Genomic DNA, 16,565 nt, shown 5'->3' with positions numbered 1-16,565 from the left:
CATGGTCTATCCTCCCTGGGCATTTCTTACAGTTTTCAAGTTTTTTGCTCTGCTATGTCAGAAAAGTTCCATAGCATGGAAATACAGGCCTCTTACATCCCCATTATCTGCAGATGAAGCCAACTTCAGGGATAAATTGTCAAGGCTCTCTACTGTTTTCCCCTCATCTTCCATAATTTAAGGGTGATTTCTGTATCTGGGATACCTTCTCACTAATTCGTAACGGGCAAACTCCAAAATTTAGTTCAAATGTCAAATGACCTTTGAAGATCTTCCCTTTTCTTTGGGCAGAATTCTCATCCCTCTTGCCCATTTTGCATTTTGTTTTTTTGTTTTTGTTCTTTTCCAACTTGCATTTTGAATGCTTTATTATTATAAGTGGTGTTTTGTTTCCATTGCTATGGCCCATATCTATTTTTTTCTGTTAGAGTTCTGCTTTACTGTCTACATGAAGACACATGATCTCCATTGTCTTCCGGGAACTTTATCATTTTTATTATGGAATGATTGGTTTAAATTAAGGCCAATGTATATTCAGTAACATGGAAATATGTTACGTGTCTAGGTTTATAAATGTCATGTGTGTATATAAATACACAACCACTGTACAAATCCAGGTACACAGCATGTCCATTATCCCAAAAGATCCTTCATGCTAGTCTCCAGTCTAAAACCACCCCCAGAAGATGGTGGACTCTTCTGACTTCTATTCCCATGGATTGTATTCACTTACTTTTAAATGACATGCAAATGGTATCAAACACTATGTATTCATTCAATGTACAGGTTTTTTTTTTTTTTTTTTTAGATTTATCTGAGAGAGAAAGAGAGAGAGAGTGAGAGAGAGAGAGCAAGCAGGGAGAGGGACAGAGGAAGAGAGAGAGAATCTCCAGCAGACTCTCTGCAGAACACGGAGCCTAAAGTGTGGGGCTCCATCCCATGTCCCCAAGACCATAACCCAAGCTGAGATCAAAAGTTGAGTGCTTAACAACTGAGCCACCCAGTTGCCCCTCAATATACAGTTTTTAAAATTTGTCTATTTTTAAAAGATTTTATTTATATATTCATGAGAGACAGAGAGAGCAAGAGAGAAGCAGAGACATAGGTAGAGGAAGAAGCAGGTTCCATGCAGGGAGCCGGATGTAGGACTCAATTCCAGGACTCCAAGATCACACTCTGAGCCAAAGGCAGATGCTTAGCCATTGAGAACCCAGGCATCTCTAAAATTCATCCGTGTTATTGTATATATCAAAACTGCTTTTCCCAGCTGTGTAATATTCCACTGTATGAATATAACAGAATGTGTTTATTCTCCTTTTGATAGAAATTTGGATTGATTTTACATTTTAGCTATCATGAATAAAGCTTTTATGAAATTTTTTGTACATATATTTTGGTGGATGTTTCAGGTTGGGATATTTTGGTTTTGCTGAAGTAAATGCTGAGATGCAGATTAGCATGCGGGAAGTTTAATAGGAAAAAAAAAATTAAGAAATAAAAAACCAAAACTAGAAAAGCGAGAAATCCTAGTATTACATCTTTCAAAAGTATTTGATAGAATCCACTACCAAAGTCTACCAGGCCTGGAATTTTCTTTATCAGATGAATTTAATTAAGAATTTAATTCTTGGGGATCCCTGGGTGGCTCAGTGGTTTAGCGCCGCCTTTGGCCCAGGGCGTGATCCTGGAGTCCCGGGATCAAGTCCCGCGTGGGGATCCCTGCATGGAGCCTGCTTCTTCCTCTGCCTGTGTCTCTGCCTCTCTCTCTCTCTCTCTCTCTCTCTGTCTATCATTAATAAATAAATAAATAATCTTTAAAAAAAAGAATTTAATTCTTTAATAGATAACATGTTAGTATTTTCTATTTATTTGTCAATTTTTAGCAAATTTTGTCTTTCAGTGAATTTGTCCCATTTCTCTAAATATTCAGGAACATTGCCATGTACTCACTCATTGTCTTATTAAAATTTTAATCTGTGAAATATGTATAATATTCTCCTTTTAATTCTTGATGTTGGTGATTTGTGTTTTCTCTTTTTTTCTTCATGAGTCTTGTTCAGAGTTTATCAATTTTATTATTTCTTCAACGATGCATTTCAAAAGAATGGCTGAATTGTAATAAATAAATAAATAATATCTGAACCTGAAATTTATTTATTTATTTATTTATTTATTTATTTATTTATTTACCTAATCCCAATTGATTGGTTGATTTTTCCATTTTATTTTTTCATCATTAATCTTTAACCCTCACCCTCTACATCCTTCACCCCCACCTGCCTCCTCTCTGACAACCATCAGTTTATTCTCTAGAGTTAAGGTAAATATGAATTTTTAAAAAAAATGGTAATACTGCTATATGATTTGAGAACATGAGTGAATCATAAGAAAAAACTGCTGAAGATATTAAAAGGAATTGGACCTGAAGGGGCAGGAGATTGCTTTTATTTTTAATATAATTAGTCATGATACTTTATCAATTTGAGAGAATTAAAATTTAATTAAAAAGTGGATCATAACAGTTCCAACCTTATAGGATACTGTAAGAATTAAAAAGATAAAGCATGTGCCAAGCTTAACATAATATAGGCATTTAATAAATGATAGCTATTTTAAATGCTATTTTTTACACAAACATCATTATAAAAACATTAATGCAACTCTAAATATAATGAGAAAAATCCTGCCTTCCAAACACAATGCATAATGTTCATTTGTCTTTATTCTCTTTTAATTTGTATTGCTACGCACATATAATTTTACATAGCAGGAATAATAATCTACACATATGTTTGTGTGTGTTTAAATATCATATTCAACTTTTCATGTTTCCGTAGATATTTTAGTCAGTGGTTTATGTTACATTTGGTCAATATGCTACAGTGTACTTGTAATTGTGTTAATGTGGGATGTATTTTTTTCTGGCTATTATAAATGATTCCATAATAAACATCTTTAAATATATGCACTTTTGGCTTTTAGATAATTTTCTTCATTTAAATTCTCAGAAATGGCTAAAATTAACAAGACAGGAAACAACAAATGTTGGCAAGAATGTGGAGAAAGGGGAGCCCTCTTGCACTGTTGGTAGGAATGCAAGCTGGTGCAGCCACTCTGGAAAATAGTATGGAGATTCCTCAATAAATTAAAAATAGGGCTACCCTATGGCCCAGCAATTGCATTACTGGGTATTTACCCCAAAGATACAAATGTAGTGAAATGATGGGACATCTGCACCCAGCAGCATTGCTGTTCATAGCAGCAATGTCCACAATAGACAAACTCTGGAAGAAGCTATGATGATCAACAGATGAATTGATAAAGAAGATGTAGTGAGGGGGATCCCTGGGTGGCTCAGCGGTTTAGCGTCTGCCTTTGGCCCAGGGCGTGATGCTGGAGTCCCGGGATCGAGTCCCACATCGGGCTTCCTGCATGGAGCCTGCTTCTTCCTCTGCCTGTGTCTCTGCCTCTCTCTCTCTCTGTCTCTCATAAATAAATAAAATCTAAAAAAAAAAAAAAAAAAAAGAAGATGTAGTGATATATATATAATAGTAGTAGTAGTAATAGTCCATATACATATGGGACTATTACTCAATCATCAGAAAGAACAAATACCTACCATTTGCCTCGACATGGATGGAACTGGAAGGTATTATGGTGAGTGAAATAAGTCAATCAGAAAGACAATTTTCATATGGTTTCACTCATATGTGGGATATAAGAAATAGTGAAAGGGACTCTAAGGAAAAGGAGGGAAACTGAGTGGGGGAAAATTAGAGGAAGACAAACCATGAAAGACTCCTAACTCTGGGAAATAAACAAAGGATTGCAGAAGAGGAGGAGGGTGGGTTAATGGGGTAACTGGCGATGGGCATTAAGAAGGGCACTGGATTGGATGAGTACTGGGTGTTAAACTATATGTTGGCAAATTAAATTTAAATAAAATATTTAAAAAATAGTTAATTATCAGAAATGGAGGATCACCTGGGTGGCTCAGTCGGTTAAGCATCTGCCTTTGGCTCAGGTCATGATCTGGATCCTGCCTCCCTGTTCAGTGGGGAGTCTGCTTTTCCCCTCTCTATGCCCCTCTCCCTGCTTATGCTCTCTCCCTCCCCCACACTCTCTCTCAAGTAAATAAATAAATCTTTTTTTTTAATTCTCCAAAGTGAGACTACTACTTCAAGAGATATGACAGCATATATATTTCTTCATAATGCACCTCCATATTTCTTTCCAAAAACAGTTTGACAATTTACATCATCAGCAATAACTGAATATACTGATTTCCAGGAACACTTTTGACAGCATTGCCTATCATTGTGCTAAATTTGGAAATTTGATGATAAATAATATGCTATTTTCAACCCCAAAAATTGACTAATATTAGGGAACTACATCATCATCATTATAATTATTATAATTAGTATTATTCAGATCTATCTTTCTCTTGGGATTCATTCTCTATACAATATATTTATTTGTCACATTTAGCTTAGGGATTCTAGAAAAAGATAAATTCTCCCTCTTGCCCAAGAACTCCAGGCCTCCTAAATGGGAATACTCGTCAGCAAGGATCACCACATGAGAAGTACCACAGGCTGGGTGAATTAAACAAGTACTTATTCCTCACAGTCCTGGGGTCTGGAAATCCAACATGAGGGGACCAGCATGGTGGGGCTCTTGGTGGAGCCCTCCTCCTGGTAAACAGATGGCTATATTCTTGCTACATCCTCAGAGGGAGATGTCACCTCTCTATGTCTCTTCTTAAGGGACATTAATCCCTTACAGAGACTCCATTCTCATGACCTAATCACCTCCTAAAAGCCCTACTTCCAAGTACCACAATGTTGGGGTTTAGAGCTTTGACATATGAAGTTTGGAGGGCACAAACATTTGGTCCATATCAGAGAGGTTCCAAGGAACTTGAATTAACAATCTTTCTATGTTTTTTTCCTCTCTTTTGTTTTCCAGCAACCCTACTTTGGTTTGGACAGGGGTCTTTTCTTTCATCTTGATTTCTACTAAGTCTTTGTCTATTTCGTGCTGCCTCCTGATTAGGTTGTTATTTCACAATGTCTTCTCTCAGAATGATATTTCCTATCTTTCTACTTGTGAAATGTCCCCTCCTCCAGCAAGTCTTCCCTGATCAGCATCCACTTATCAGCTGTTGCAGGATCCACTTTTCAGCCCCCTACCCTGATACTTTCTGGGTAAATCTTTTTATGGCTTTCTATTGTGTTTTAATGACTATGTCCTTGTCTGACTGGCTAGCTAGACTCAGGGTTCCTTGAAGTCAGGAAACTGTATTGTATCAATCTTGTTATATTACCTTTGTGTCTCAAAATAAATAAATAGTGATTTCTTGATTACAAATCAATAACATTATTTTATTCATCTTGCTGATCTATTTAAAAGGAATGAATGCACACGTGTGTATGTGTGTGAGACTTTTTTTTTTTCATTTTGTAAGTAAAGGAGCTGGAAAGAGAAGTTTCAGGGATATTTCATTTTAGCTCAGTTCATTTCCATGAAGGATGACAAAAAGTCAATTTCAATTCAACATGTATCAATGCTCTGCAGATCTAATTTTAGTCTTTCCAGAGCTTTACACCTTGCCCCCCATACTATGAATCCTCATTTCTTGACATGCCTGTTCCCTGGGTATTCTTCTCCCCTGCTTCAGTTAGAGCTTGCTAATTTATGGGTCTGGTTAAGATCATTCATGGCTCTGTTGTATGAGAGGCTGTGTCCAGACTCTTTTTCACCTGGGGCTGATTTTCCACAATTGGGGAACATAAAGCCAATTCTCTAAGTGAGAACCTCAGCCTGACTTCATTGTTTCTCCTTCTCTGTTCCCAGTGTCTTAACAGCTCCATTTTCCTACTTCATCCAGGGCATTTGCCTATTTCAGATACTTTGCAATCAATACTTCAAGCTGTCTCACATAAGCAAGATGGGGTAATGAGAAATTTAAGTAGGAAAAAAGAACAAAAATGAGAGATCTAGCCCCATGGTATTCTCAATTCATATGCAAATAAGATGCATTGGACTGTCAGCGCCCCCCCCCCCCCCCCCCCGCTTTGGATTTTAGGAATAGATTTGCCAAGAATGTATTGTGCTGAACACTCATTGGACATTTCAAGGAAGCTCAGGTTCCTCATAAATTTAAAGAAAAAAAAAAAGGGTGTTATATTCAGGCTCCTAGTGACGATCAGGTTTGAAATCCTGCCATTATAAGATTTGGATCTTAGATGCATGTTTTTAGAAAAAGCTTAGGTTCAAAGTTTGTGGCAAAGGCAGCTGGGTAGAGTAGAAAGAACAGGAGGTGGAGTACTCCAAAGATCCTGGGTTTGAGCTATCTCTGCTACACACAAGCTGTGGAATTTTGAGGGGGCCTGGTGAACTCTAGGGTAAAAGCCAAATAGCATTTCTTGCCCTGCTTGTTGTGGAGGGTGTACTTTAGATTAAGGGTAGGATGACACACTTGGTAAGCCTTACTACGTTGCACACGCCCTACTGTGAGATACCTGGACTCTCCGCCTGAAACAGTCAGCTCCCAGCCATCTGAGCCTTGAGAGCAGAGCTGCTCCTGTTTCTGGTTGTTTGCACAGCATCTTGTGTGGCAGCCAGGACAGCTGGGCCCTTAATAAATACCTCGGTTGATGCCACTGTACCTATGCCAACAGCCCAAATGGGCAACATACAAGCTCAGAGGCTTCCATAGCACTTGGCAGCTGTTTGGAAAATCCACCCCTCCCATTTCAGGACTCAGGACATTTTTATAGCAGCTCCTGGCAGGATGGCAATATTGAAAAAAAATGAAATATGCAGCAACTCATTTCTCAAAAAGCCACTTTGCCGTCACACCCTGTAATCCTTGCAATGCGTGGGCCGGGCAGTCAGCTGTGACTTTATGTTGCTGTGAAACTGGAAGCTTGGAGAATCTGTCTAATGTGTGTGTGGTTTTTTTAAACATCCCTTTGTCAACCTCTGTGAAAATCAGATTAAGATTAACGCTGGCCAAATACTATTCCTGAACCACATAAATAATTTGTAAATACATTGTATAGGTCTTGCCCCTTCAAGATTGAAATGCTCTCATTCTGAGGCCTAGGCCATCATCAGAAACTCAACTTCACCACACCCCCCCACACATCCCTAGAACACCTGGGAGCTTGCAGACACAGGGAAAAGACTACCCAAGATCATAAGGAAGCCATCTGCTACAATTGCTTTGAATATAGTAGATCTGAACAACATTTATTTTATTCAGATTCTGTACAATAGTAGGTAAATTCTGTGTATACTTAAAAATCAACTGGGGTCTCAAATTCTATGTCTTCCCTGTACTAGCTGCATCATCTTAGGAAAGCCACGATGTCAGAGAAATATTTCCTCTAAAGTGCCCAATGTCTAGTATATGCTCATTAATCACTGGTTTTATTCCTTCATGAACAGAAAAAACTCCGAACATGGAGTTGAGTTCACAATAGTGTCATTTGAGAACATGGAGAATGGAAAAGATCTGAAGATGCTGAAAATAACAAATAAAACTGTTAATAAAAGAAGTGTGGGCATGTATATGTGCACCCACATGCATGTACTTGTCAGAAACTGGGAATGAGAGGGAACATGTACTGCCTAATGGACCAAACCACAGCAAGGTAAGTGCTACGGGTTGGATTGTGTCCCCCTAAAATTCAAATATTGAAGCCAAACCCCCAGTACTTCAGGCTGTCACCTTATTTGGAGACAGAGTCCTTAAAGGGTAATCAAGTTAAACTGAGGTTGTTGGGGTGGGCCCTAATCTAATATGAGCCCTAATCTAATGTGAGCCCTTATAAGAAAGAGCAAGGTTAGGGACTAACCTATAGTCCCTATGTATCCCTTATACATATATAAGGGATATGAAGATGGAGGGAAAAATCCAGATGATGTGGCTATAAGCTGAAGAAATGCCAGACTACCAAAGGCATTGAAAGCTGGGAGAGAGGCATGGCATGGATTTGGTCTCACAGTCTCAGAAGGGACTTGCCTTGCTGACATTCTGGCCTCCAAACTTGTGAAAGGATAAATCGGTTATTTTAGCTCCAGGGTTTATAGTACTTTGTTAGGGCAGCCCTAGGAAACCAACACAAAGGTTCCACAGGGCCTTCAAGTTCTTTTCTCTTTCACATTGCTGTGAATTAGGTGCACGAAGACACAGAAGGCATGCTGTTCCTCTTTGGGAATGTGGTGAGGTTGGGTGAAACTGACAAGATGAAACTAAGTCAAGACAAGCCAACAACAGGATGGGACTTGGCAAAGATGATAGGTAGATAGATAGATGATAGATAGATATCTAAATAGATGAATGGATGCATGCATGCATAGATAGATGGTAGACAAATGGATGGATGGATATATTTGTATATAGATGCATAGAAATAGGCATTTGCTCTGTAAATAAGTACATAATGATCCAAACATGAAGTTGATGGACCTAAAATCACACATTTCTTGTTTTCTCACAAAGAGTGGCATTGGGAACATATACAGGGCAATCTCACTTTGTTCTGTGCTTATAAGGTTACATCTGTGGAGCTTATTCTCTTTCTGATGCTTCTTTCCAAAAGAGATGTGGACAGAGTGAGTATAATGGATGGATAAGGGGATAGTGCCAAGAAGGTGCCAAGATAGTGCCAAGATGCCATTCATTTGTTTATTCATTCAATGTCTTGCTCATTTACTCATAGAGTACTGTGTTCTGGAAATATAAAATCTGTGAACTGGAAATATAAAAATGAGTAAGATTTTTCCTACGCACAAAATATTTACAACCCAGTATAGGGCAAACCACCTGTTGCATGCTCATCAGCTAATACCCCCTTCTTCCTTTTTTTTTTTTTTAAGATTTATTTATTTATTTATGACAGACACACAGAGAGAGAGAGAGAGAGAGAGAGAGAGGCAGAGACACGGGAGGAGGGAGAAGCAGGCTCCATGCACCGGGAGCCCGACGCGGGACTCGATCCTGGGACTCCAGGCTCACACCCTGGGCCAAAGGCAGGCGCTAAACTGCTGCGCCACCCAGGGATCCCCCCCTTCTTTCTTCTTAACCAATTTTCTTGGTCAACAATGTCCCAAGTCTAAGCCAAATAATTACTTTTTCTTCCTTCTTTTCAGCTGGGAGTGGCCCTGGGACAATCAGGAAATCTTCAGGTGGGCTTTTATTTTCCTTTTCCTCCTACTATCTTGCTAAACTTGCTATTTTTAGTAGTTTTGGAGCAGGTTTCATTGTGTTTTCCACATAGATGATCTGCTAATCAAGACAATTGTACTTAACTCTAGAGAACAAACTGAGGGTTACCAGAGAGGAGATGGGTGGGGGACAGGGAAAATAGGTGATGGGAGTTAAGAGTACACTTATCATGATGAGCACTGAGTGATGTATGGAATGAATCACTATACCATACACCTGAAGCTAATATAATACTGCATGTTAACTACACTGGAATTCAAGTGAAAAAAAAGGTACTAAAGCAAGAAGTAATAATAATAATAATAATAATAATAATAATAATAAAAGACAATTTTGCATATACCTACTTAATCTGGATGCCTTTCATTTCTTTTTTCTTGTCTTAAATCTTGACTAAACCTCCAGTACAATGAACAAAAGTGAGAGGGGAGGATACATTCTTTCTATGCTCCTCATCTTAGTGGGGAAACAATCTTTCACCATTAAGTATTTATTAGCTGTAGGTATTTTTATGGATGCTCTTAGAAAATCAAGAAAATCCTGTTCTTTCCAATTTAAGAATTTTTATCATTAGTGGATGTTGGATTTTGTCAGATGACCTTTCTGCATTTATTGAGACAATCTTATTTAATTCTTTATTTTGTCATTAATATGTTCAGTTACATGAATTGATTTTCAGATATTAAATCAGCCTTTCCTTCCTGGATAAATAACACTTGCTCATTATGTATTATCCTTCTTGTATATTTTTATTTGTTTTATTATTATTTTTTAGAAAATTTTATTTATTTATTCATGAGAATGCACAGAGAGGAGAGAGAGAGAGGCAGAGACACAGGCAGAGGGAGAAGCAGACTCTATGCAGGAAGCCTGACAGGGGACTTGATCCAGGGTCTCCAGGATCAGGCCCTGGGCTGAAGGCAGCGCTAAACTGCTGAGCCACCCGGACTGTCCTTATTTTATTATTTTTAAAAATTAAATTCAATTTGCCAACATATAGTACATCATTAGTTTCAGATGTAATTTTCAGTAATTCTTCAGTTGCATTTGACACCCAGTGCTCATCACAGTACATGCCCGCCTTAATGCCCATCACCCAGTTACCCCATCTCCCTACCCCCCACCCCTCCAGCAACTCTCAGTTTGTTTCCCAGAGTTAAGAATTTCTCATGGTTTGTCTTCCTCTGATTTTTCCCCATTCAGTTTCCCCTCCTTCCCTTATGGTCCCTTGCACTATTATATTCCACATATGAGTGACACCATACGATAATTGCCTTTCTCCAACTGACTTATTTCACTCAGCATAATACCCTCCAGTTCCATCCACGTCAATGTAAATGGTAGGTATTCATCCTTTCCAATGGCTGAGTAATATTCCTTTATATATATATATATGCATCACATCTTCTTTATCCTTCTTGTATATTTCTAATTTCAATTTGCTAAATTTGGGAGTAGGCTTTTGATTCCTTTTAAAGAGGATGAAATAAAAAGATAACAATCTGGTATCGTTCTTCTCCTCTGCTTTTTGCCTTGACTATGGTAAGATATCCCAAAGTATCTTGCAAAAATAAAGCAAAAAGAAATAAGACAAAATTCACAAGTCATGAAAGATAGAGAAGAAAGATAAAGGCACCATGGCATAGTTATGTTGCCAGTCTAACCCTGAACCTACCTTCTCCACAGTTTTTTGTGTGTTTGTTTTTTTAAGTAAATAAACAGCCATGGGTTTTAAAGCAATGTTCTTTGGACTTTCTGTTACTTGCAGCTGGAAGTATTCCTAACCATGCAGACTATGGCATATAATAGATACAGAATATCTTGGAGAAGGGACTAGTTCTACATGGAGAACTCAGGGAAAGTTTTTTGTTGTTGTTGTTTTTTGTTTTTTTTTTTAAGATTTTATTTATTTGAGGACGCCTGGGTGGCTCAGCGGTTGAGCATCTGCCTTTGGCTCAGGTTGTGATCCCAGAGTCCCAGGATGGAGTCTCCATGCAGGGAGCCTGACTCTCCTCTGCCTATGTCTCTGCCTCTCTCTCTGTGTCTCTCATGAATGAATAAAAAAAATATTTTATTTATTTGAGAGAGAGTGAGAGCAAGAGAGCATGAGTGAGGGGAGGGAGAGGAAAAAGTAGACTCCCTGTTGAGCAGGGAGCATGACATGGGGCTCAATCCCAGGACCCCTAGACCATGATCTGAGCTGAAGGCAGAAGCTTAGCTGACCAAGCCACCCAGGTGCCCCTCAGAGAAAGCTTTGGATCTGCATTTTGAAAGAAAATAGAATAGTTGAAGAGACTAGAAATGTCTACACTGGAGAAGTAAGGACTCAGGCAGCCTACATTAGCTGTTGTTATTATGAAAAGACCTTGGATGCACAGGTGAGGTCTGATCTATTTTTTATGATCTCAGAGGAATAAGCTTGGTTGAATGTGTGGATGGGTGAATTGTGACTATAAAATGGAAAAATAAAATTGCTTCAACATAAGAAAGCCATCTGTAACAGGGCAGCTGAGGAATCAGTGTATTTAGAGCTGATCATAACATGGGAATGACTACATGATCGGCAAATGATAGACAGGATTCAAGCACCTAATAGAGATTTAACTGCATTTATTTTAAAGAATTCTTCATAGGGGGCTGCACGCTTAGGTCTTTGGTCGTTTCTGAGAATTCATTCCCTATTCCTGCCAAGGAATAAACTCATTTTATTTGATATACAGTCTGCACCTATCAGTAAGTAGCCTTCTATAGAAGAAAGAGCTAAAGACAGGCATTTGATGTCCAGATGTTGAGGCTTGACACTGTTTTGCTCTAGATCACTCAGACTTTAGCAAGCTATTCAGTTGTGTCTAGATGCAGCTGCGAATGTATGGGGGGTAGGAGATTGTTCACCTTTATCCTCTCAACGTGGAATACAATTTTCAAAAAGCTGTTAAGTGGTTTTATTTGGACTGAAGGAAACACCAGACTAAAATGCATTTCTTTTATATTCATTTATGGCATAGGACTTCCCCTCTGAAAGTTTTTCATGAAGAGCATTTTATATTAAGAGCTGAGAGGTGACAGGTGCAAACAAATTACTTTCAAAAAACAAAAGAAGAAAATGAATCTCCACATCAACGGGAACATATTTCATGGGAATATTTCTACTTTGTTGTTGTTGTTGTTCATGTAATAATATTCCCATTGCTGTGATTTTATGTCAGAATTAGAACGAAAAGCAATACAACCCTTTGCTGGCACTTGGTCACTAGAAACTGGCCTTTGAATAAACCCATGAATACCTGAACTGGGAACATTTACAACTGTCACAGTGCTCGTCAAAAGCACCTGCCAACATCATCCTGTTTATCTATAAATTATACATATATTGTACCTGTGCGACATTGAATTTTCTGCAGTTTAGCACTCCTGGAAACACTTTTGACACTTGAATAAACTACTTTTGATCAGCTCAGAATACTTGCTGGCAAGGAAGGGAAATGGAAAAAAAGATGAGGAGATGCTTCTCTGATTATTCTAAGCCAAGGAAAGAGAGGGGCGCTATCTTTCTAATTATTAACAGAGCAGAGCAGGACTGATCACAAAGGAGGAGGCAGAGAATGTCATGAATGTGGGCTTTTCAGAAACTTATGAAGGAAAAAAAATTACATAGCGCTTTTGTTGCAAACTCAGCCTGTCTCTCAGCAAAATGATAAGTAGGAGAGAAGACCAAGAAACTTAATAGGGGGTTGAAAATGGTCTTCAGAGCATTGCAAAGCATCACTGAACCACACTGAATTAGCAAATTGTGCTAAAAGTGGAAAAAATATTCTGTGCCCAAAATATTCTTTAAGATTGACTTGGTGACTTTTGTAATGATAGCAACTAGTAGCAAGCAACCAATTATGACATTGACTGTTCTGCAGGAAAATAATGAACAGTCTGGCATCATTTCCATGGTGTGCAGTAGACTACACTTCTCATGATGGTGCTGGACACAAAGCCCTAACTCAGTCACAGATTCGAGTCATGATTCTGGTGCTAACTGTGGGCCACTGATGCATCTTTTGATCTCTGTAAAGTTTGCTCCTAAAGGATGAGTCTCTAATATACAGATAATAATTCCCTTTAATACATTTTTTAAATTTCTGGATATGAAATAGATATTCAATAAATATTTATTTCTTCCTGTTTTTTTTTTCCCATTAGAAATTCTGTAGATTTATAGGGTGCCCCTGTGTGGTTCAGTCGGATAAGTGTCTGTCTTCAGCTCAGGTCATGATGTCAGGGTCCTGGGATGGAGCCCCTCACCAGGCTCCCTGCTTTGCGGGGAGAGTCTTGTGGTTTCAGCATAATCATCACTTTGGATTTATTGCAGGTCATTTGGTTAGCCTTACAGCAATGCACATTTTTATCATCTGTATCTGTGACCCATAATTTAATTGCTTTGGTTAAGAATCAAATGACCCGAGTTTGAATCTTAGTTCCAACACTTGGACAAATGATGCTGTGTGACCTTGAGCAAGCTACTCACTCTTTCTGAGCTTCTGTTTTCTCAGTTGTAAAATGGGGATAATGAGTTCTTCATTGGACTAGGAGGAAGATCAAATGATTGAATATTTATAAAGTTCTTAGAATGAAACTGGCTCAGAGTAGGCCTTCCATAACGTTTTGTTAAATAAATATGTTTTGCAATTTAAATAAAAAGCATCAATACCTCATTAACAAAACAAATGTTTATGTAACCCTCTGATCCCCATATGTGATGTTTTATTGTTATTAGGCATTCTCTTCAACTTGGAAACTGATAACCAACCAGGTGGTTGACCCCCTCAGGTCTTTTGTTTTGCTGACATGTGATGTGGTTTAAAAACACACAGAATCTCTGTTCTAAACCAAAAGGACATGTGTGGCTTTCTAGTGGGGATGAAGGTCAAACCTATATGTCATTATAACTCCATGCAAAACAAAACTGCCTTCACAGAGTTGTATGAGAAGTACCAAGGCTCTGCCAAAGAAGAAAGATTATTTCAAACTAGAAGAAATAAGGAAAAATGCTCCCATGAGAAGGACAGGTGAGCCCAGGAATATTGGCTTTCAGAGCCAATCTGTTTGGTGCCCAGTGAAATCACACTGAGCTGTTAGAGGCTTCTTGGAAGAAGTGGCAACTATGTTGAAAGCTGAGAAGGATTTGGAATAAAGATAGAGAGAGCCCTGAATTTTGATGTTTCAGAGATGCTGGATATGCATCAGACAGCCAGCTCTCTTTGATGGTCAACCTTGGCCCTTTCAATGACCTTGGGCAAGTCGCTAGCACACTTCTGAGACTTCGTCTCTAATGGGAAGTAACACCATCTGCCCTCACAGGGCTTTGGGGTGAGCTGCTGGCAGGGAGAGCACATATGTGAAAATACCTGATGTGTCCAGTGTCTGCCTCCCCACTGCCACCTGCCTCTAGCTAGAAGTGACTTCTTGTGATGAGCTCTCAGCCTCCAAGAGAACGGGGGTCACATCAAGCTCTTTATGTGGTCAATAAACAAAAAGAAATTGCCCATTATCCCACATATACCAGGAGAACAAAGGATGCTTTATTAAGTTTACCTTGTTCTCCTATCATTATGTTTTTCTTCGGCAATGGCCACTGGGCTGTGTAACTACCGGTGGTGATAGAACAGATAATAAAGCTTATTAGTGTAATAGCCTGTGAGGAGCAGCAGGAGAAAAAGGTCTGGCACTAAATGCTCCAACAGAATCCCTGGGATTTTAATTCCAAAATTAGGCCATTGAAGGTGGGAGGGGATTCTACTTTGTTTTGATTGGGACAGGATTTAGCACTGAGCCCAGAAGAACTATGTTAGAGAAACAACTGAGTTCAGTATGTAGCAGGATTGAATGAAAGATGCTTGGAGCTTTGGGAGGAAAAAAATCAAGGAAATATCCCTAAACATTATTGCCCTGCATGAAACCCAGTCTTGCCTGTTGGTGAAGTAGGAGGCACGTGGCAGTGTGACTTCAGAGCTATCAGAAGGAAGGCGTTAACATTTCCAGAGTGGCTATTACATGCCAGGCATTCTAGATCCTAGGACTGAAGAGGTAAAAATTACGTTAGTAATTATGCACAACGTGATAATTTCTCTAACAGAGGGAATACAGGGGAAAGAGTGCTGAAGACCTGAATTTCTAGCCCAAGAGTCCAGGTTAAAAATCCATCATGAGTTCCATGGATGAACATCAAGTGGTGGACATGTCTATACCTGATATGAGTACTACTTTCAAATTCAGGTTTGCAAAAAGTGACCCATTGTTTTTTTCCCCCTGAATTCAAATGAAATCTGATCTAATCACCTCCCAGCTAGGCTGATGGAAGAGGCAATGATAGTCACTCTGGTCAGTCCCTCACTGGGCAGGATGAGATGCCCCCTAGTTCTATAGTAGATAATGCAGAATTATCTCTGTGCCTTCAAGTCTTTGATCTACAAGGGTCACTATCGTTATACTCATTGTCCAATACCTGATCTTCTTTTCAAAGTTATGTTGCTTCTGTGCCAAGCCTGGGCACGTGAGATTTTTCTTGCGGCTGGAAACCTGCTGTCCAGGGCCCAGCCTCCTTGTAAGAAGGTCCCTGGTGCCCTCTGAGGTTCCTATTTCCCTCAAGGTCCTACTCCTCATGGATGGTCGACCTCTGTTCACTTCCTGGCTTGTAAATCTTTCTCACCTACAGAATCAACCTTTTCTGCCTCAAAGTTCTCTGTGTCACCTTGTGCACAGATTCAAAAGATTGCTTAGGACTCATACATAAGTAGGCACTTTTTGGGTCATTCATATCCATATTTCCAACTTCACTGGATGTTTCCAGAATGTTTTCAAAGCCAGCTGCATGCGTCCACCATTCTCTAAGCCCTATGTGATTCTTCCCATCATGCAGCATTCTTGATAAGAATATTACCAAAATTTTGTAAATTTCTGCTAATCCGGTGTGGATGTCAAGTGGTTTCTTGGTGTGGTCTTGACTTCCATTTTTCCAATTAGGAGAAAGGTTAAACATCTTTTCCCTGTTACTTACTGACCACTCAGGTGTCTCTTCTATATATTTTCTGCTTTTCCTGCACCCATTTTCCATCAGTTTTTTAGATAATTTTTAATGGATGTGTATGAATTTTTCTTAAGTGCAGGAAACTGATCAGTTGATAGTTACACATATTGTCAATTTCGTATCTCAGTCTTTTAATTAAACTGAAAAATCTTGATTTTTAAAGTAGCAAATTCTATCATTTGCATTTTTAATAAATAAAACTTTTCCTACCACAATGTCTTAAACATTTTCTTTTGTATTTTTTTCCTA

Source organism: Canis aureus, chromosome 2 (genome assembly GCF_053574225.1).
Source record: "Canis aureus isolate CA01 chromosome 2, VMU_Caureus_v.1.0, whole genome shotgun sequence".
Taxonomy (NCBI): Eukaryota; Metazoa; Chordata; class Mammalia; order Carnivora; family Canidae; genus Canis; species Canis aureus.
This window is presented reverse-complemented; position numbering follows the sequence as displayed.